Consider the following 23,145-nt stretch of genomic DNA (forward strand, 5'->3'; position numbering starts at 1 on the left):
GCTCTTCCATTGTTATTGCTGCCTCATGTAATCACAGCTGGCAGACCCCATGTGCCAGCGTGACTGGTCTGCAGCAGTTTCTCCAGGTGGGTGAGGTGGGTACAGAGAGCGAGGAGAAAATGTCTGTCCTCTCCAGCATTTTGTTCAATCATGGTTGACCACATACGTTTTCATTAGAGGACTCATTTCTCTCTGCTAACACACACATGTGCTCATACCCAGATACATATACCTAGTGGCCACTAGCTTACCAGCATCTTTGTTTAGATTAGAAAAAGGCACCCCCTTCGGGCACAAGACAGACAAGAATGCACAAGCTGAATTTCAGTTCCCGCTTACTAAGTGTCCTAATGTAGTGAACAATCTGCAAAACCGTGTGTATGGTTCCTGTATATGAACACAGGCACATGCAAGGAGGATTTCAAAAGTGCATGCATGATGTTCAGAGTGACTGGGTTAGAAGCAGCTCCAGTACCAAACCACCCTTCTCTGGGTTTTGAGGAGAGACATTGCTTTCCACGCATTTAAGGACCACAATTCCTGCACAGCTGAGTGACATATTGGAAACCAAATGAAGCTGGTTTCCAATATTCCGCCACTGCCATTGCCCCCGCACTTAGCGTAGAAGTGCAGTCACATGTTGCAAGCTCAGAGCAGCTCTTGTGGCAGGTTACACCTGCCAGCGATAGGTCATACACAGATCCTCTCCCAAAATCCAGCAACCCACAGTCCTGGCATTCCTATCTGTCATCAGCATTGAAAACAGCAACCCCTCCCAGCCCCCAGTCTCAAGGTTCACCCCATTTCCTGCCTCAGACTGACTGATAGTCAGAATATCAACTTTCTTGGCTGCATAGCCATTTACAAAATATTTTTTTTTAAAAAGGCATCGATTTCTTTTCCATCATTTAGTTGATGAGTCTTTTCCATAGTCACTTTGTTAAGCATCACTTTTCCTCTCAACACCAATATGTATGTGTATATAGATATATATAAAATGTATATATTATTTACATGCATTGTTTATATATATATATATACTTTCTGTCCTCAAGTTGTTTTTATTTCTAAACTGTCTTATAATTTTAACTATTCTAATTCTTTGAGCAAATGTTTATTGAGCACTTATTACATGTCAGGCAGTCCCTTATGCCTGATCTAAAAAATAAAAAAAGCCTCTCCCATAGTGTATTCTAATGGAGATAGAGACAACAAACAAAAATTTGACTTAGTTTATATAAATAACCATTTAACATTTTACAAATAACCATTTAACACTATGTGTAATGTTATATAATTAAATATAGATATAGATGATATGCATGTAATGTTGATATAGGTATAGTCTGTGGAGAAACAAAGGGGAAAATGGAACATTTGAGCAAAGATCTGAAGTGATGAGAGAGAGCAAGCCATGTGGATAAGTGGGGCAGTGCATTCTGGGAAGGGAGAACAATGAATGAAATCCCATAAGAGGGAACATTCCTGGCATGTTCCAAGAACAGTAAGGAGTCCACATGGTTAGAGTAGATATGAGGTAACAGTGGGCCAGGCTGAGTGAATTTTTGTGGGCAGTTGTAATGACTTTGATGTTTAAGCTGGATGAGCTGGGAAACATTAGTGATTTGTGCTGAAAGTGCCATGACCTGACTTAAGTTTTGTTAGGATCATTGTACCTGCTGTGATGAGAATAGACTGAAGGGGGGAAGTTGAGAAGCAGTTGGGAGGCTATTGCATGAAATAATCAAAAGATGATAGTGACTAAGTAGTGAAGGTGTTGAGAAATAGTTGAGTTCTGAATATATTTTAAGGAGGAGTCAACAGAATTTGCTGATGGATCAGATATGGGGTGTGGTCCTCTATCCTGAGCTCTACAGCTCATGAGTTCCTCTTCCACACTCTCATCCACCCATTCATTCAACATTTTTGAACACTTACCATGTGCCAAGCACTATGACTAAGCTACAGAAAAAATTAACAATGCATCATTTCTTTTTTTGAGGAGGACACTCTCTATTGGAGCAATTAAGACATATAAACAAAACACATATTCAAAATTTATGAAGTATAACAGTACAGAAAAAAAAGTGACTGAACACACTGGAAGAAAACTGACATGTGATGAAGAATGAGTAAAAGCTGAAGAATAGGAAGAAGACTGTTCTCTGTTCCAGGTATTAGACACAATGGGAGCTTATGCTAAAACAATGGCAGAAGATATGGAGAGGAGCAGATGGATTCAGGAAAATTTAGTAGGTAAAATAAGTAGAATTTGTTCGATAAATTAGCAGTCATAGGAGAGGATTAGGGGGCAATCAAAGGAAACTCTAAATGTTCTAATGTTGGTCACTAGGTAGATGACAACCTCTTTAATTAAGATGGAGAATGAGTATGTTTTGGACTAAAGCAGCTATTTTGGTTTTAGAAATGTTCATGGTTGAGTTTCTTGTAGTCATCCAAACGGAAGTATTTAGAAGGTAAATTATAAAATAGGACTGGATGTCAGGAAAAAAAGAAGGCATAAAAATACAAAAAAGTAAGCATATAGGTGGTAATTAAAGCCATGGAGATGCATGCTACCTACTAGAATTTGTGCAATACTTGTCCAAAAAAAGCACCTCTTCTGAAACACATGAATTCATCAACAACACAATTCTCTTCCTACATCTATAGCAGAATTGCTATTAACACCTCAAAAGCTCTCTCTTTCCATATTCAATAATGCTCAGCTCTTGTGCTTTCTTCTTCCTGGGTTGTTCTATTGTGTCTTATTCCTCACTGCATGTACCTGCCAAATCCTACCTAAATCCTACCCCGACGATTTCTTGCAAGCCACTTCAGAGGAAGCAATTTCAGAAGTCCCAAACTAGATGCATCCAAAAATGATCATGTCCTCCTCCTGTGCCTTGTTTTCTTCCTCTGTAATATGTACAATAATGGTAATGCCAGCCTCACAGGTCCATTGTGGGGTTTAAACAAATTCATACCTTAAAGTTGTTTGAATAGTGCTCATTACATAGTAAATGCTCAATACATTTTAGCAATTGCTGTTATTTTGGAAACAGCATAAAGCACATGGGCTCTGGTGTCAAACCAAATGAATTTAATCCAAATCTAAAGACCTAGTAGCTGGATGATTTAGGGTAAGTTATTTACTTTTAATGTCATTTTTTCAAGACAACCTGGTGGTGCAGTGGTTAAGCGTTCAGTTGCCAAAGAAAGATTAGGGGTTCAAACCCACCACCTAATTCCTGGAAGAAAGATGTGGCAGTCTGCTTTTGCAAAGATTACAGCCTTGGAAGCCCTATGGAGCAGTTCTCCTCTGTCCCATAGGGTTGCTATGAGTCAGAATCAACTCGATGGCAACCAGTTCGGTTTTTCGGCCATTTTCTCACCTGTAAAATGGTAAAAGCCATGGAGATGCATGACCTATCAGAATATTATGCCAGTAGCTTGTGCTCGGTATTTCTAAGCCTTTCCTTTGGACACGTATTTTGATTAATGGCACCAAAGTGGTCCAGGTAGAAGATTTAGAACAATACCTGGCAGGTAATCAAAACAATAAATTATAGTTATTTTGATGATTTTGTTATTATTGCTAGTCATAATTATACATTGACTTTCAGCAATTTGCTTACTTCTTTAATTTTTGATCTCAAAAATCTTAATAATTATTAGGGAGAGAAATGTCCTGGTCATCTTTGTATTTCCTGCATAATATTTATCATTCCTTGTTTATGCTGTCTATTCAACAAATGCTTATCGACTTGAATAGAGAAAAGAATTTTGTGACGATTTCATAAATCTAATGTGTGAAAGGAAAAACAGTCAACTTGGTTTACAACACTGGAGGAAAATTAGTCTTGACCAATAATTTTACAGGGTAAAAGAAGAATTGAAAAAGTTACCTGGTTGAAATTTCAGGTTTTTTTTTTTTTTTAACTCCTTCTCTATTCAATGGATTTTTTTATATTTTTTAGAGGAAGAGGAGAAACCTAAACCTGATTTAATAAATGAAACAAAGACTGACACAGCATCAGCCAGATCTCAGGCAACTGGTGAGCAATGAAGAGATAACTGAGTAACTAAACTGGTAAAATAAGAGAAACTCAAACTGAAATTGTTTCTATGTGAGTTATTTTTACCTCTGTTCTCATTAAACTTTTAGATGATAACTTTAGGTGTTTAATATGGATGAAAATTGACTTATAGAAACAAGAAAATATTTAAAGGCAAATATAGGGAAAAAAAAAAAAAAACAGAACTGTCTTGAGAGAAATCATCCACTAGAAACCCTTAGGAAATAGCAAATTATCAAGTGGCAGAATGAGGAAGAATTATGCTGAAAACTTCAAGTTATTCGACGATCAAGAAAGTTTTTCTAAGACCGTGCTATGCCAGAATTCCAAAAATGCTTAGTCTGTTCCTCCATTGTATAAATATTTTTTAGGAAAAATATTGCTTTATTTAACTTTTTTTATATATTTTTATTTGAAAAGTAAAAAACCTGAACATAGTAAAAAATTTAAATAACACAAATGTGAATACAGTGAAAGTCAGTCTCCTCACACCGTGTGTTGCCTCCCCTTTTTCTCCCCCACAGCCAATAGCCATCTCAAAACTCACATAGTCGTTTATAATCTTTGAAAACTGGGAACAGTCTATATACGCTCTGGTGCCCCCTGCTTTTTTTTTTTTTTTTTTTTTTTAACCTCTGTGTCATTCTACGTTGTGCATCTAGATCCACTCGCTTCTTTTTAATGGTTGTATAACATTTAATTATATGGAGGCATCGCAATTTATTTACATACATAGGGTCCCTACAGACAGCTGTTTCGACATACTTGTTGACATGCTTTTGCATGTATTAATTAGGAAAGTATAATCCTATATATAATTTCTGGTTGAAAAACTATGTTGAAATTTGTCAGTTATCACTAATGGCTAACTAAACATCTTGTATCCATTTAAAATCCTTTTTTATGTGTATCAAAGGGCCTATTTTCCCACACCCTCACCAACATGTATTCTGACTGTATATCACCAGCCATTTTGATAATAGAATTTATTCCCTGGTTTGTCATATATCATATGAACTGGCTATTGTCTTTACCATGCAGAATTTTTACATAATCTGATTCTCCTTTATAACTTTTCAGTTATATATCCTTTGAACATATTTGTTATTCCAACAGCTTTTCTTAATCTTCCAGTTTTCTCCTATTACTTTTATAATTTATTTTTAACTTTAATCCATTGACCGAGCTGGATTTTATTTTTCAGCAAGTATCAGGACCAATTTTTACTCATTCCCCCCAAAAAGCGTTAACTAAATTTTCCAATACTGTATATTAAATCATCTGTCTTGTTTTTATGTATTTGATATTAATATTATAAATAAGTATTTAGCACCTACTTTGCAAAAGGCACTCTAAGTAGATTAATGGTGAACACAGACACTGTCCTTTCCATCAGGGAACTTAAATTTTAATGGGGGAGGGTGTGAAACAAAAGTAAATAAAAAAATAACTATTCTATGAAATTTATAATAAGCAGGTAAGATTTAATGAGAGCTTAGCTATGTGCTTGGCATTGTTCCAGGGTCCAGCAATCTACAGCCCACAGCAAAATTCAGCTAGAGTCCTGCTTTTTGTATAACCAATAAGCACAGAGTGGATTTACATTTTTAAAAAGTTGTTAAACAAAAGAACAATATGATAGTGTTATATGGTACTTTCAAAGCCTTAAATATTTGCTATCTGGTCTTTTACAGAAAAAGTTTCCTGACTTGTGTTTTATAACTTGCATGAATTTATTAATTCAATCATTACAATAACCCTTAAAGTAGTTACTATTATTAAATAATATTTAACTCCTACTACTCTTTCAGATAAGGAGCTCTGGTGGCACAGCGGTTAAGCACTTGGCTCCTAACCAAAAAGTCAGCAGTTCGAACCCACCATCTGCTCCACAGGAGAAAGATGTGGCAGTCTGCTTCCGTATAGATTACAGGCTTAGAAACCTTACGGGGCAGTTTTACTGTGTCCTACAGGATCACTATGAATCAGAATCAACTCGACAGCAGTTGGTTTGGTTTGGATTATTCTTTCAGATTATGGTTCCTGAGTGGCACAAATAGTTAAGTGATCGACTACTAACTGAAAGGTTGGAGGGTCAAACCCACCCCAGAGGCTCCTTGGAAGAAAGACCTTGTGATCTGCTCCCAAAAGTTCACAACCTCAAAAACGCTGTAGAGTGCAGTTCAACTCTGCACACATGGGGTAACCATAAGTTGGAATGTACTCGGTGACGACTGGTTTGTTTTTTTGGTTTTATTCTTTCAGACGAAAAAGCTAAAGCATTAAGAGGTGTAGGAGCACCTGGAGGATTTTAACTGCCTACCTGTTGGTTAGCAGCCGTAGCACTTAACCATTACGCTACCAGGGTTTCCCAGAGGAAATAAGCAGGTACTAAATTACTGAATGGGAGTGAGGGAGAGGAATCTCTGTAAGGAAAAGAAAAGACAGCTATACTTGGGAGGAGGAAGAAGCATTCTGGGCAGATAGAAGAAGTATATTTAATGAGGTTGAAACAATAAAAAAATCAGTGTATTTAAGGAAACTAAAGATAACCAGTGCAGGTGAGGTGCAGCCAGACGAGCTGAGGAAAAGTGACAAGTTTAGATATGAGAATAAAGGCCAGATCATGTTGAAATGTTTAGACCGTGGTAAGAAATTCAGGTTTTATTACGTAAATGTATGAGAAGTCACTTAAATACAAAAATAGGAGATATGAGGTGATCTAATTTATGTTAAGCTAACTTTTACAGATACATGGAGAATGGAATACAGAATGACTGGTTATGATGGTGTTACAGTAATTGCAGCAAAATATTATAATAAGCCAAACTAAAATGGTAACAGTAAATCGGAGCAAAGGAATAGGCCTTTTGAGCCTAGAACAGAAAGTATGTGTTTTTGGATTATATTTAGGAAACAAAGGAAAGGAAATAATGCCAGGTTTCTGGCCAAAGTAACTAAATAGATGGATGGTGAGACCTTTTGCTGCTATCTGTTAAGACTTCAAAGGAAGAGTTTTCTAAGGAAAAAAAAAAAGTTGAGTTACTGTTTTGTCGTATGAAGACTGAGATTACCTGTGCATCTAAACGAAAGAAGAGCAGAGTCCTAGGACCTACTCTGAGGAGCAAAAGTATCTAATATTTGGGTAGACACGTAGGAGCCAGGAAAGGAGATGAAAAGTAGCAGCTGTCAAAATAGAAGAAAAACCAGAAATAAGTGGAAAACCAGGAAAGAGAGGGCATAAAAACATTTGTTATTGTTGGGCTAGACAGAGAGAACATAAGGGCCAGCACACACCTCTGAGATCTAGCCTAAAGGACAGGGCATAAGTGTTTAAGGCCAGCTACCTGTATGTGTGCGTGTGTATGTGTTTTATTCTATCATTTCCTCCATTAATAAAAAGAAGGATGATCAAGCCCTGACAGGGAGCCACACAGGCCACCTACAGTGTTTATCTCTAGAAACCAGTTGCTGTTGTTGTTAGTTGTTGTCAAGTCAATTCCAACTCATGCCGGCCCCATGTGTGCAGAGTAGAACTGCTCCATAGGGTCTTCCAGGCCGTGACCTTTCAGAAGCAGATCACCAGGCCTGTCTCACCAGGCACCTCTGGGTGGGATCCAACTGCCAATCTTTCGGCTAGTAGTTGAGTAATTAACCATTTGTGCCTCCCAGGGACTAGAAGCCAGTCACTATAATTAATGTATCTTTCTGAATTGAAAAACTGGAACAAAAAAATTTAAAAACAAAACAAAAAAAACCCTACATTACATTTTACCTAGCTTTAACAGATTTCTGTGTAGAATTCTGGGAACATGGCTCCTTCTTACATCCCTCTTACCCTCCGATATTAATCTCAATATACTTGCCTTTTCTGACTGAAATAGCTTCTTAGGTATACAGGCAGCTGGGTGCCAGTGAGGCCTGGGGCTCAGTTCAAATCCTGGTAAAGAGATGATATGAGGATTTCTCTGACATAAGCAGGGGGAATTCCAGGGAAAAAATTAATGTCAAATTCTGGGAAGAGCTTGGACCTCAGAGACCTCTGAATCCCTGAGAAAAGATCAAGAACAACTCCCCACGGGTGTGCTGGTTCTCTCTGGAGAAAAGACTAAGAGACCAAGAAGAAGCCACATACGTAGATGGAATGCTTCTAACCTCTACAGCTGGGAGATTACTGACAACTTCCACATGTGCCTCAGCATGGGCCTGGAAACCTACTTACTCTAACATCACTGTTCCACAAAGATAGATAGAAGTCATCTTTCACCTCTTGTAAGACAAGAGTTGTTTAGCATCCTCCAAAATGAAAACTGAGACCCCAGTAAGGAGAAAAAGAAAAAGCAGTGCTTATGGTAGTGGCCCAACAGCTAGAGAGAGGAAGATCAGTAACTGCACACAGAATATATTAACAAAACAGATATGCTGAAGGAAACAGAAGACAAATTGAATTAAAATAAAGAGAACATTAGTGGAAATGCAATCTTAATATATACACTGTAGACCATCATTTTATGTTACGTTAAGAGTTATGTTAAAAGTAGGTAAAATTCAATTTGAAGACGTTCCCACAGATCAAGGTGAGATAACGTAAACATCAATGAGGATAATTACTGCAATGCATCAAAATACCTCAAATATGTTTGAATTCATGAGTTTATAATGATACAAAATAAAACAACAACAAAAAACTTACTCATCAACTTTGAAGGATGCTAGCCAATACCCTTTTAAAACAAAAGTAGAGAAGCAAGTATTTATCCTCTCTTTTCTATTTAAACTATACCTCCAGATAACAAAACTATAGATGAAGAAAATTTTCTCTTCAAAGAGGTATTTTAACAAACCAAGAAGAAAAGGTCAAATTGGAATATGGTCATTTTGCAACTCCTAATGAATTAAGGATTTAAGTAAAGAGCATCAGTGGCTGCTAACATCACATAAAGACAGACAACCAGGCTATGAAAGAATCAGCAATACAACTATCAATTTACAGAATATACAGAAGAACCTGTTAAACTATACCGTGTGAACACCATCAACAAAGTCCAGGCTATGGGAAAATTTACAAGACAAATAATCCAGTTTCTTCAACAAATAAATTGCAAGGGAAGATTAAAAAATGAGAAGGTGAGTAAACCAAATTATGACATTTAGAGATGCACACTTGACAATAAAATTGAAAAGAGAGCGAAGAAGTGGTTACCATTAAAATTAGCACAGTGGCTACTCTGGGAAAGAGGGGATTATGTTTAGGTGGAAACGCATGGAGGGCGTATGTGGTGGCCCACAAGAATCTATCCTGTGAGATGATTACTAAGTATTCAATTTATGGCAATTGATTAAGCTGCATATGTGTTTAGGTGTTTTATTCGTATTAAATTAAACAATAAAAGGGGTTTTTTGTTTGTTTTTATTTTCTAAGTGCATCCGCTGAGACTTCCACCTCTGGCTATAATGGAATATCTTGTAGTGGAACAACAGTCTCCTCAAAGAGCAGCTAAAAAGGGTAGACTTAAAAACAAAGCAATGGTTTAAAGGCATCTTGGAAACCCAGGAAGTCAGGAATTGAGGGCCAAGACCCAGGACAAACAGAAAAGGCATTGAGGTTAGCCCAACTTTCTGGACACTGCTTTTCCCTTAAATATACTTGCTGATTCAGCTAGGAATTAAATAACATAAAAATTAAGTGTGAAGCTTCAACTGTTGAAAATGAAGTAACACATTTTTGATAGTGTTAAAAAGTTAAAGAAGAAATCATATTGGAAATTAGAAAATATTTTTAACTGGATGATAATATTAGAGCTTATGGAATGCAGCTAAAGCACCGTAAGGGAGTTTAATAGCCTTAAATGCTTATCTTAGAAATGGAGAAAGTCTACAAATCAACGCAATCCAGGGCTAAACCCTGAAGATCTATACAGATTAGACCAGCCTGCCAGTGACCACTGCCTCTGAAAAGCTGATGTTCTGGCAGATTCTCTCATAGTCTTGCCGGGAAAACTCTATGGAGTTTGGTCTTTTCCAAGATAAAAAGCAGTAGGATAATAACACATTAGAATTTGTGTGTGTGTGTGTGCTTTAGGTGAAAGTTTAAAGTTCAAGTTAATTTCTCATTCAAAAATTTATACACGTTGTTTTGTGACATTGGTTTCAATCCACACAATGTGACAGCACTCTCTCCTTTTCCACCCTGGCTTCCCTGTGCTCTGTTGCTGTCCCTTCCTACCTTCTTGTCTTGCTTTTGGACAGGAGTTGCCTGTTTGGTCTCATATATTTGTTTGAGCTAAGGAGCACATTTCTCATGTGTGTTATTTTCTGTTTTATAGACCTGTCTAATCTTTGTCTGAAAAGTGGGCTTTGGGAATGGATTCAGTTCTGGGTTTGTGGAGTGTCTGGGGGCCATAGTTTAGCGGGTTCCTCCAGCTTCTCTCAGACCAGGAAGTCTGGTCTTTTTTCATGAATATGAATTCTGTTCTACATTTTTCTCCTGGTCTGTGTGGGACTTTCTGTTGTGCTCTCTGTCAGAGTGGTTGGTGGTGGTAGCTGGGCACTGTCTAGTTCTTCTTGTCTCAGACTGGTGAAGTTTCTGGTTTATGTGGACCTTTAGTCCTTCAGGCTAATATTGTGTCTTTGGTTTTCTTCGTGCTCCTTTGCTCCTGGGAGGTTGGGACTAATAGAAGTATCTTAGATGGCCGCTCACAAACTTTTAAGACCCCGGACACTAGTCACCAAAGTGGGACATAGTCTCCAAGGAACGCCTGGTGGATTTGAACTGCTAACCCTTTGGTTAGCAGCCATAGCACTTAACCACTATTCCACCAGGGTTTCCAACCAAAGGATAGGCAGTTCTAATCTTCCAGGTGCTCCTTGGAAACTCTATTGTTTTTTTTTTTTTTTTGGCAATTAGGGCTCCAATACCGATACACTTGCTGTGGCTGCTGTTAATGTTTTTTTTTTTTGTAAATTCATATGGAAGACCAAATGAGTAAAAATTACCCCCCCAAAAAAATTGATCAAAAAAAATCATGAAGGATGACTTGCCATACAATAGAAATCTATTATGTATCTACCATAATAAAAATGTAAGTGTAGAACTGACAAATAAGCCAATGAAATAAAATCAGCATCTAAATATAGGTGCAGGTATATTTGGAGAATATATGACAAAAGTGGCATCTTAATTTAGAGGGAAATAGATCATTTCCTTAATAAATGGTACTGGCATAATTAGTTGTTCATCTAAAATAAACAAAAAGTTAGACACTATTTCATACCATATAAATTAATTTCTAAATACACTGAAATTTAAATATAAAAGAAGAATAAAAATGTTAAAATATTTGTAAACCTGTAGATAAGAAGAGTTATCAAGACACTAAATCCAAGAGAAAAGACTGATAGAGTCAACTACTGAATTTAGTTTTTTTAATTATAAAAAGATGCCATAAACCAAGTGCAAAGAAAAATTATTTTTGCAACAATGTATTAATTTTCAAAATGCCTGTAAAATATAAAAGTAACAATAATTTGATTTAAAAAATAGATAAGAGGAAATGCAAATCAACAAAAATTTTAACACATTCAATCTTGTTGTTTGCCATCAAGTCGATTCCAACTCATAGTGACCCTATAGAACAGAGTAGAACTACCCCATTAGGTTTCCTAGGCTGTAATCTTTACGGGAGCAGATTACCAGGTCTATTCTCCTTTGGAGCTGCTGTGGGTTCAAACCTCTGACTTTTTGATTAGCAGCCTAGCATTCAACCATTGTGCCACCAGGGATCCTGTCAATCTCATTAATAGTCAATAAAATGCAAATAAGACAACAAAGAGGCACAATTTTATATTAATTTGCTGGACAAAAATAAAGGTTTAAAACTGTAAACATCCCACAGTACTGTACTTGTACAGAAATGTTGGCCTTTGTATATGGCTGATACAATGGTAAATTACTACACATTTTAGAAAAGCAATCTACTGGGTGGCACAAAAGGCTAAGTGCTTGACTACTAGCAGAAGGTTCGACTATTCAAACCCATCCAGAGACGCCTCAGAAGACAGAACTGGTGATCTGCTTCTGACAGGTTACAGCCTTGAAAACTCTATGGAGCAGTTCTACTCTGCACACATGGGGCCGCCATGGATTGGAATCGCCTGAATGGCAACTAAGAATAACTTGTGGAGTCCCTGGATGGTGCATATGGTTAACTCGCTCTGCTGCTAATCAAAATTTGGAGGTTCATGTCCACCCAAAGTCACCTTGGAAGAACACCTTAGTGATCTACTTACAAAAAATCAGCCATTAAAAACATCATGGAGCATACTTCTACTCTGACATATATGGAGTCGCCCTGAGTAGGAGCTGTTGGCTCAACAGCAACTGGTTTTTAATCTACTGGTAGATCTCTCTCTCCTCTTCCTCTTTCCTGCCTTCACTTTCTCTCTCCTCGAAGGGATTAGTTGGGACAGAGAAAGGTAGGAGTCCAGTCCAGGAGTTGGAGGAGCTGCATTGTCCCTGAGTGGAATGTCACAGGCAGAGTAAAATAAAGAGGGCTTCTAGAAGTACAGCTCCTTGGTGCTGTGTGTAAGAACTTGAAAAGGGCAGAGGGGGCACCCATGTGGAGTTACTGCATGAAGTATCAGAGCCAGAGCTGGTTAAGGACAGAATCCGCACAGGAGATGCGGGTTTATCAGCAAGGGGTGTTGGAGCCCAAGTGGGAAAAGAGTGAATCCACACAGAACAGTGGTCTGTCATGTGGACCTCAAGCCCAAGTGCAGCGAGAAGGATATTTAGTACAGGTTTGGGGATGGAAACAGGATGAAGATGGCACAGGGTGCCAGAACTCAAGTGGGACGAGAAGGACATCTGCCTGGGCAGTGGCAGCAATGAGAGATGGGTCAAATACAAAGGCAAATATGTGTTAAGGATAATGGGAGCCAGATTTTTAACTGTTAGAGAATATGGTAAGGGAGAAAACTAGAATCAACCCTGATGTGTTGGGTTGGGAATGGGAGATATCAATATGAACTAATTTTTTTTTTTATGGACAATATACAAATACATATAACTATTAGTATGTGTATGCATATGTAAGCACGTTCTTATGCATATTCTCTAGCTTTGTCTAAGTAGAAGGCTTGGGAGTTACGATGACTCAATATCTATAAATACACTTAGCACCCAAATTTTAGCTTCTATAACCATTCATATCATGAAAAAAGAATCCGAGATCCTTGACTGGGGCAGAGAAAGAACATGATGATCCCAGAACATCTTGTTGCATCAGAATGTAAATAAGCGTTCCAATAATGAGGTGGACATATCAAAATTAAATAGAAGCCAGCTTTAAGGAATTCCACGGGCAAAAACTGAAACAACTTAAGCATCAAAATAGATCATGATAGTAATGGATTACAACACACCTTATATAAGTGGAAATCATGTGTCCTTACTGATATAAATAAGTGAATTAAAGGATTGATAAGAAATGAGATGCTTACCTAATTTCAATGTGTCTCCTGATAAAATTCGTATTACTTATAAAGGAAAAAGAGTAACTCTATGCTGGAGAATCCTGTTAGCTATCACTTCACTCAAGTCGTCAAAGTGAGTAAGATTATTAAAGGGACTAATCAAAATTGTATGCTAGCAGTAAGATTCAGTGAGAAGGGAATACAGAATCATTTCTGTAACATTTCTGGCAAACAATCATAATCTAAATCTAATCATGAGGAAACATCAAACAAACCCAAATTTGGGAACATGTTACAAAACATCTGGTCTGTAATTTTCAAAAATATCAAGAAATGATTTAGGAATTGTTCAAAATTGAAGGAGAGTTAAGAAACACGTTAACTAAATTCAGAGTATGATTCTGAACTGGATCTTTTGCTATTACATCTGGTGAAAATTTAATCAGGATTGTTGTTGTTATGGGCCATTGAGTCAGTTCCAACTCATAGAGACCCTATGTACCACAGAACGAAACACTGTCCAGTCCCGCACCTTCAAATATGCTCACAATCATTGTTATACTTGAGCCCATTGTTGTAGCTACTGCATCAATCCACCTTGTTGAGGGACTTCCCTGACTTCATACTTTGCCAGCCATCATGTCCTTCTCCAGGGACTTATCCCTCCTGACAACATGTCCAAAGTATGTAAGACGCAGTCTCACCATCCTTGCTTCTAAGGAGCATTCTGGTTGTACTTCTTTCAAGGCAGATATGTTCCTTCTTTTAGCAGTCCATGGTATATTCAATATTCTATGACAACATCACAATTCAAAGGCATCAACTCTTCTCCAATCTTCCTTATTCATCGTCCAGCTTTTGTATGCAAATGATGCGATTGAAAATACCATGGCTTGGATCAGGCGTACCTTAGTCTTCGAGGTGACATCTTTGCAACAGATTTGCCCAGTGCAATGTGTCTTTGGATTTCTTGACTGCTGCTTACATGGGTGTTGATTGTGGATCCATGTAAAATGGAATCCTTGACAATTTCAATCTTTTCTCTGTTTATCATGATGTTGCTTATTGGCCCAGTTGTGAGGATTTTTGTTTTCTTTATGTTGAGGTGTAATCCATACTGAAGGCTGTGATCTTTGATCTTCATCAATAAGTGTTTCAAGTCCTCTTCACTTTCAGCAAGCAAGGCTGTGCCATCTGCATAACGCAGATTGTTAAGGAGCCTTCCTCCAATTCTGATGCCTCATTCTTCTTCATATACACCAGGATTAGACAACAATAATGAATCAGTGTTAATTTGCTGATACTGACAGTTGTATTGCGGTTATGGAGGAGGGCAATCTTGTTTGTAGGAAATAGAGACTAAAGTATTTGAAGATGCAGAGACATAATTTCAGCAACTTATTCTGAATTGTTTCAAGGAAAATGTACTTTATAACTTTGCAGCTTTTTTCTAAATTTCAATTTGCTTCATACGAAGAGGCAGAAATTCACATTAAAAGCAGTCCACCACAATCAATCCAACAATATTCCACAATAACACAATACAGTGTTTAAAGAGTATAACCATATGTGTGAACTTAGGCAAAGACTGAAAACCGAAGCAGTTCTATGAAAAACTGAAAAAGTGCTATGATTACTAACTGCTGTAAGTAATCATACTAATTTAATATGCACATTGACATCCCAATTGTATTTTCGTATTACCCTACCCTTTTGAAAAGAAATTTTCTTTTGGATAATTAGGTTTTTGTTTTTTTTTTTCCTGTGAGAGTTTGCTCTCCTGTCATTCCAATCTCTTAACATCTGCAACTGTTTTGGAGATCACAGATTCCACAACTTGAGGTGCCAGGGAGATTCCTGAATATAGGACATTTCTACACCCTGGGCTCCAGTTTTATTATCTGTCTTCTGATTACTGAGAAAGGAAACTGCATAGCTTGTTCTATTCCCTGTTTATTGCAGTTGAGGAAATGAGAAGAGGATGCTCTTGGAAACACATCAGGTTGCAGAGTGCTGGTGGAGGGCAGAACACTGTGGTTCCATACAGGTGCACAAGAGCGTGGCGCAGACAGAAAAGTACTTGACTCTCCAGAAAAAATTACCAAGTAGGCTAAAACCCTGTATCCCATGACAGTCTATGTCTAGCAATACAATGACCTAGAGGAGACCAAGTAAGGAAAAGGTTATGCTGAGTGTGGTTATAGCCCTTGTGGGTACATTGTCTGACCTGTACGGGAATTAAAAACCAACCAGTTGCCATCAAACTATTCCAACATATGGCAACCCCATGTGTATCATAGTAGAACGGTGCGCCATAGGGTTTTCAATGACTGACTTTTAGGAATTAGATTGTCATGCATTTCTTCTGAGGTGCCTCTTGGTGGACTCAAACCTCCAAACTTTCAGTTAACCAACTGTACCACCCAGAGACTTACCCATCAAAAAGAAAGACACTAACAACCTATAGTTGTAGGCACAAATACACTTCAAGAGAAGAGTCATAGTATTCATTCAAGCAAATCATTCAAAAGCTTTTTGTTTTGTTTTTTGTAGTAGTAGCAAACTAAACCAATCTAAGTTTTCTTTCTTACCTCAAGAATTTTTAGACTGCCGCAAAATGACCACGTGTCCCCCTCCTTCTAATAAATCAGTAACCATTTGGCTAACAGTGTTTATTCTAGATATTTATTTACCTTATTAATACTACGGCCTCCACAAGACAAATGGAAATGATGAACTAAAGTTAATTCTGACCAGGAAGCTGAAGGTGGCAATCCAAAAAAAATAACAAGCTTATTATCCTTGAAAGAGTTTTGATTTCTCTCGTGTTAATGAGCCCCTATTCTCAATGTCTAAGACTTAGATTGTTGACTTTGGTGTCATTGTGATTTAAACAACAAAGGAGAAGGAACAGCAACAAAAACACCAGCTTTACACACAGTGTGATGATCTGCTTATATGGCACTATTTTTATCAGAACTACACCAACAAGACAAATGTTTTATGTTCAGGCAGTGTCAAAAGGAAGGGGTTGGGAGGATGGACAAGCATTCTGGGTTGAGGAAATAATTCATAGAAGTTTAATCAAAACAATTTAAATTTAAAAATCGATTTATTGAACATGTATCTTAATGAGAACATCCCATCTTCTTTTTTTTACCCTCCTGTACCAAACATTATTTTAAACCTTTCCCACACTTGGGTGCATGTGGGACTTTGATTCAGACCACCAGAAATGCTGGTCTGAGCAGGGCATGCCAGAGCCCTAAGAGCTACTTAAGCTTTATTTACGTTTGCTCCAGACTGATCATCACCTTCACAGCTCAAGTTTTTGCTACAGTATATACTCTTGACAATGGGTTATTTGCCCGCTTTAAAAAAAAATAGTGTTGCCTTTTACCTCAGGCTAACAGTCTTTTTTTTTTTTTTTACAGTCTGGTTTATGATTCAGTAGTTTGAGGAAATTCTGCTTCAACCAGGGGAAGGGACAAAACAGCAAAAAATATCTGAATGTGCGTTGGATTCCTCCACCTTAATTTGGTATAATTCAATTCGATAAGAATATATAGTGTTTACCAGTGACTATGTTATGTTAAATTAAAACACACACGCACACACACACACACACACACGCATCCAAGGTCTGACTGTGTAAGAACCTATGTGGAAGCCTTTCTGGATCACTCCCCAGCCCTATGACCTTTCTGCTCTAGGTGCCTAAAACTGTGCTATGTTCTATGATGAGGCACTCAATTTGAACGGCAAGGGGCGGGGGCAGCTTTCTTCTCAAACCACTGAACACAGATAAAGTTTTAATTTTAGTGTTTTCCTTTTCAAATTACATGATAACTCCATAAAGACAAGAATTATCCAATATAATTTTTATACCTACTGCCATGTCCCATTGTCAACACACACACACTAATATCCCCAGACATATCTATTCTGACGAACTGCTTATTCCAAATGTATAGTGATTTCTCATTAGCTTGGCTTTAAAGTTTTCACACATATTTAGTGCCTAATTTTCTTTATTTTGATTTTTTTTACCTCTAAGTTGTTTGATATGCTTGTAAAACCAAACCCATTGCCCATGAGTCAATTCTGACTTATAGCAACCTTATAGCAAGTATCTATTTAATAAATACAGAACTCTTGAAGAGTAATTACTAAAAAATATAAAATAGCTATTCCTCTTCTGTGAAGACAGTATTTAACACTCAACAACTCTTAGCTTTATAAAGGAGAGTAATCTCCTTGTCCTTTATGCTATCCCTAGCTATGTTAACTGGTCAACGCATGTATACATAAGGTTAGCACAGAGTTAGGACAGCACTGTTGCATTCATGCTATCTTTCTCCACCATAAAAAACAAAACAAGAATTTTATACAATTAATTATACAAATATTTATCGAATACCTGACTAGCAGCAATTTAGCAGATACTAAAATGAGGTAGTTCCTCATTGCAATGAGCAGAGTATGTACTCTAGCAGGGTACATACTGTAACTACATAACTATAATGTTAGACAAACTATAAGTACAATAAACAGAACATGCAAAATGGTGTTGAGGTTCAAAAAGGAGAATTACAACCATTGGAAAGGATCAGGAAAGAGTTCTGGGAGCAGGCAGACTTCGAGAATAAGCCTTGAGGGATCCTCAACGTGGGAAATGAAGATCTGGGCAGTATTAAATGCTCTAAGAAGGGACTAATAAACTTTTGAAATCTTCAACACATGATTTAGTTTGATAGTTTCATCCTCATTTTTAAAAGAGGAGAATATAGATTTAGAGCATCTAATTAAGTTGTTTGGTAACCTCACACAGCTTTAAAATGGAGTGTGAGCATTGAGCCTAGTCTACTTTCCCGAAGTTTGGAAGATGAAGAAGAAGGAGCGGGAGAGAAAAGTTTCAAGAGGAAGGAATAATATAAAGAAAACCTAAAATTGGCTTAGCAAAGGATTTCAGAAGTTGTTTAACATGAAAAAAAAAATCTATAAATGTAATCCATCAGTAATAAAAGAGTATTTGATGAAATTCAACATTACTTTTTATTAAGAAAAAAACTCTTGGTAAAATAAGAAATCTCTTAACCAAATAAAGGAAAGCAACTAAAAATCTATATTACACATTAGTCTAAATGATGAAACCCTAGATGCAGTCCCTTTAAAATTTAGAAAAAGACAAGTTTCTATTAAGCTTTTCATTGATGTGCTGTCCAAAGCAATTAGATAAGAAAAAAGAAGATAGGGCTGACTGGTTCTTATTCAAACATTTCAGAAAGCATGTTACTAGTGGAGAGCAGCCAGAGACATGGGATGGGAAAGGAACTCACAGCTGGAGGCAGCTGTTTTGCTGGGGTTTTGCTTCATAAGTTTGATGGTGGGTTTTTGACTTTTTGTTTTGTAATTTGTATCATATCTAAAATATACACACATATTTGTATATATTAAATACTACAAAATAGTCATTTAAAATATAAAAGAAAATATGAGAATTCATTCCAACAACAAGCTAGTATTTAAAAAAAAAATTCTTTAAACTGATCTTGCAATGTCAATGCATACAATGAAAATTTGGGCTAACACATGCAAGCCAATATCATTAAACTCCATGATGCTTTTTTCTGAAAACCTGGTTCTTTGAAAAGCAATCATGCAGTTGCTAAGTAAATTTAAGCTACTGAAATAATTCTGATGTATTTACAGTATTTCACCATAACTGAATGCCTGTGCTTTTGAATATTTTTTCTTTGTTAATCATATTGAGTATCTCAATCTTTTTCTTCCCTCATCTTATTTTGACCTAGGAAGAATTCCTAAACTTGCTACCTTTCCCAGGGCTACATATAAGGCTATCAGAAAGAAATCACCATAGCAGAAAAGTGTTTTCTTTGGCATTTCTGCCTTAATACTGATGTTCTGTGTGCCTGAATGGTACAGGAACCTTTGGAAACAAAGCCTGATAATTTCCTTAAATTACGTATCATTTGAAGATATTGCTTTCTGCAGCTTATATTTATTAAGAACTTTCTATGTACTGAGCACACCACTCATCTGTCACTGTGTTGTACTGTGGTGGCTTACATGTTGCTGTGATCCTGGAAGCTATGCCATCAGTATATCAAATACCAGCAGGATCACCCATGGTGAACAGGTTTTGGTAGAGCTTTTAGACTAAGACAGACCAGGAAGAAAGGCCTGGAAATCTACTTTCAAAAACGAGCCAATGAAAACTCTATGGGTCACAATAGAATGTTATCCAGCATAGTGCTGGAAGATGAACCCCTACCCTTTGAGATCCAGGAGCCCATGGCCCTGCCTTTTGAAACCAGGAAGACCCTGCTTCCTGTGCTCCTTCCAGCAATTCTTCTGATCTCTAAGCTGCTTCAGGGATGGTCCATTTCGTTTCTTGGAGGACAACAAATGTAGTTCCTTTGGCTTGTTTCCTGCCTATAGAATTCCAAGAGGCAGACAACATTCTTTCCTTTTGTTCATTCTCTGTTCTCATCAGTCTATGCTGATGGGTTTTCTGCTGTGGTAGTTAGTTAAAGCCATCAGTCTCAGGCTTAATCTCTTTAACAAAAGATAGTACGAACATATCCTTATTGAAAGTTCTAGGACATGTGTCCTTAGTTTGCACAACAGAATTTTTGAAATGTTTAAGATCTGTTTTAATTTTGTACAGTTCATTTTTAAGTTCATCTCTTTCCTCTTGCATTTCACTACAAGTGGTAAAGAGCAACCACGTGGACTCTTTAAGACCTGGCTTAGAAATCTCATCTGCCAGATATCCAAGTTCATCACTTACAAGTTCTACCTTCCACCAAATTTTGAACATAATTCAGACAAGTTCTTTGCCACCGAACAAAAAGCATTGCCCTTCTTCCATTGTCCAATCGTATGTTCATTATTTTCTTTTAAAGCCTCACCAGGAGCACATTTAGCATCCACATTTCTAGCAACATTCTGTTGCTGACACCATATATATTCTCTAAGATGACAGAAACTTTCTCTATAGCTGTCCTCACTTCCTCCTGAGCCCTCGCCAGAATTGCCTTTGATGTCCATAATTCCACCAACAGTCTCTTCAAGACAATCTACACTTTTACTACTGGAAACCCTGGTGGTGTAGTGGTTAAGAGGTCCTGCTGCTTAAGAAGTTTCCAGCATCTACTCATTACCCAATTCCAAAACCAATTCCACACATTTTAGGTATCTGTTAGAGCAGCACCCCACCCTTATGGTACCAAATTCTGTCTTAGTTATCTAGTGCTTCTATAACAGAAATATAACAAGTGGCTGGCTTTAAAAAAACAGAAATTTATTCTCTCAGAGTTTAGGAGGCCAGAAGTCCAAATTCAGGGCACCGGCTCTATGGGAAAGTTCTCTCTGTCCTGGCTTGGGGGGAAAGTCCTTGTATCAGTTCAGCATCTGTGGGTCCTGTGTTCCTTGGAGCTTTTCATGTGTCTTGGCATTAGTCTTTACCTGGGTCTAGGAGGTTCTCACCACAGGGACCCCAGGTCCAAAAGATGTGCTTCACTCCTGGTTCTTCTTTCTTGGTGGTAGTGAGGTCCCTCTCCTCTCTGCTTGCTTCTCTCTTCTTTTAGCTCTTATAAGATGAAAGGTGTGACTCAAGCAAGGGTGTAAGTTGAGTAAGGGTGTGATTTAAGTAAGGGTGTGACTTGAGTCATACTTCCTTGTAAGGCTGTGATTCATGTTACACCCCACACCGATCCTGCTTCATTAACATATAGAGGTTAAAATTTACAGCACATCACAAAATAGAGGATAATAACATCAAATCACAAAATGTAGGACAACCACACAATGCTGGGAATTATGACCAGCCAAGCTGACAAATATTCTGGGGGACATGATTCAATATGTGACACAATGATTCTTTAAATGTGGAAGAGAGAGGCAAAAGAGAGAGTCCAAGTGATACTCCATGAGAAAGACTCAACGGGCCATTGCTAGCTTTAAAGATGAGAGGGGACCACAAGCAAACAACTTGGGAAGCCCCTAGAAGTTATAAAAGGCAAGAGAATAGATTCTCATGTAAAACTTCCAAAAAAGAAATACAACCCTACTGACACCTTGGTTTCAGCCCAGTAATGCCCATTTTGGACATCTGAATCTCCAGAACTGTATGATAATAATAACTCTGTTATCTTTTTAAATACTTTATTTATTTTTTTGGTAGCAATAAATACAACCAAATATACAACCACTCCCAAAATTCTACAAGAACAGTTCAATAGCGTTGGTTACATACCTCATATCGCATCACTATTCCATCTCTACCCATGTTGTTACATCACCATTAATTTAGTGTCTTTGCACCTTTAAGCCTGTGTGCTTTTAAGCCATTAACTTTGTGGTAATCTGTTACAGCAGCCATAGAACACTAATACAATGTCCTTCCATGCATATGAGAGAGAAAATACCATGGCTTTGGCAAAGCGAACATTAGTTCTCAAAATGGCCTCTTGGTTTTTAGCACTTTTAAGAAGTCTTTTGCAGTAGATTTGCCCAATGCAATATATCCTTCGATTTCTTTTTTTTTTTTTTTTATTGTGCTTTAGGTGAAAGTTTACAGATCAAGTTAATTTCTCATTCAAATTTTATACACATTGTTTTGTGACATTGGTTGCAATACCCATAATGTGACAGCATGCTCCCCCTTTCCACTCTGCGTTCCCTGAGTCCAATCATCCTATTCCTGTCCCTTTCTACCTTCTCCTCTTTCCCTTAGTCAGGAATTGCCCAAATGGTCTCGTATATTTAATTGAACCAAGAAGCACATTGCTCAAATGTGTTACTTTTTGTTTTATAGGCCTGTCTAATCTATGTCTCAAAAGTGGCCTTCAGAGTGGTTTCAGTTTTGAGTTATCAGAGGTCCTAGGACCATAGTTTCAGGGGCTTTTCCATTCTCTGTCACACCAGTAAGTTTGATCGGTCATCATGAATTTGAATTCTGTTCTACATTTTTCTCCCTTTCTGTCTGGGACTCTCTGTCATGATCGTAGGAGGGGTCAGTGGAGGTGGCCAGGTACCATCTACTTCTTCTGGTCTCAGACTGGTGGAGTCTCTGGTTCATGTGGTCCTTTAGTACTTAGGGCTAATGTTGTTGTTAGGTGCCATCGAGTCAATTCTGACTCATAGCGACCCTATGCACAACAGAACAAAACACCGCCCAGTCCTGAGCCATCCTTACAATCGTTGCTATGCTTGAGCTCATTGTTGCAGCCACTGTGTCAATCCATCTCGTTGAGGGTCTTCCTCTTTTCCGCTGACCCTGTACTCTGCCAAGCATGATGTACTTCTCCAGGGACTGATCCCTCCTGACAACATGTCCAAAGTGTGGAAGACGCAGTCTCGCCATCCTTGCCTCTAAGGAGCATTCTGGTTGTACTTCTAAGACAGATTTCTTCGTTCCTTTGGCAGTCCATGGTATATTCAATATTCTTCGCCAACACCACAATTCAAAGGTGTCAATTCTTCTTTGGTCTTCCTTATTAATTGTCCAGCTTCCACATGCATATGATGCGATTGAAAATACCGTGGCTTGGGTCAGTCGCACCTT

The sequence above is a fragment of the Elephas maximus genome, chromosome 2, assembly GCF_024166365.1.
Source record: "Elephas maximus indicus isolate mEleMax1 chromosome 2, mEleMax1 primary haplotype, whole genome shotgun sequence".
Lineage (NCBI taxonomy): Eukaryota > Metazoa > Chordata > Mammalia > Proboscidea > Elephantidae > Elephas > Elephas maximus.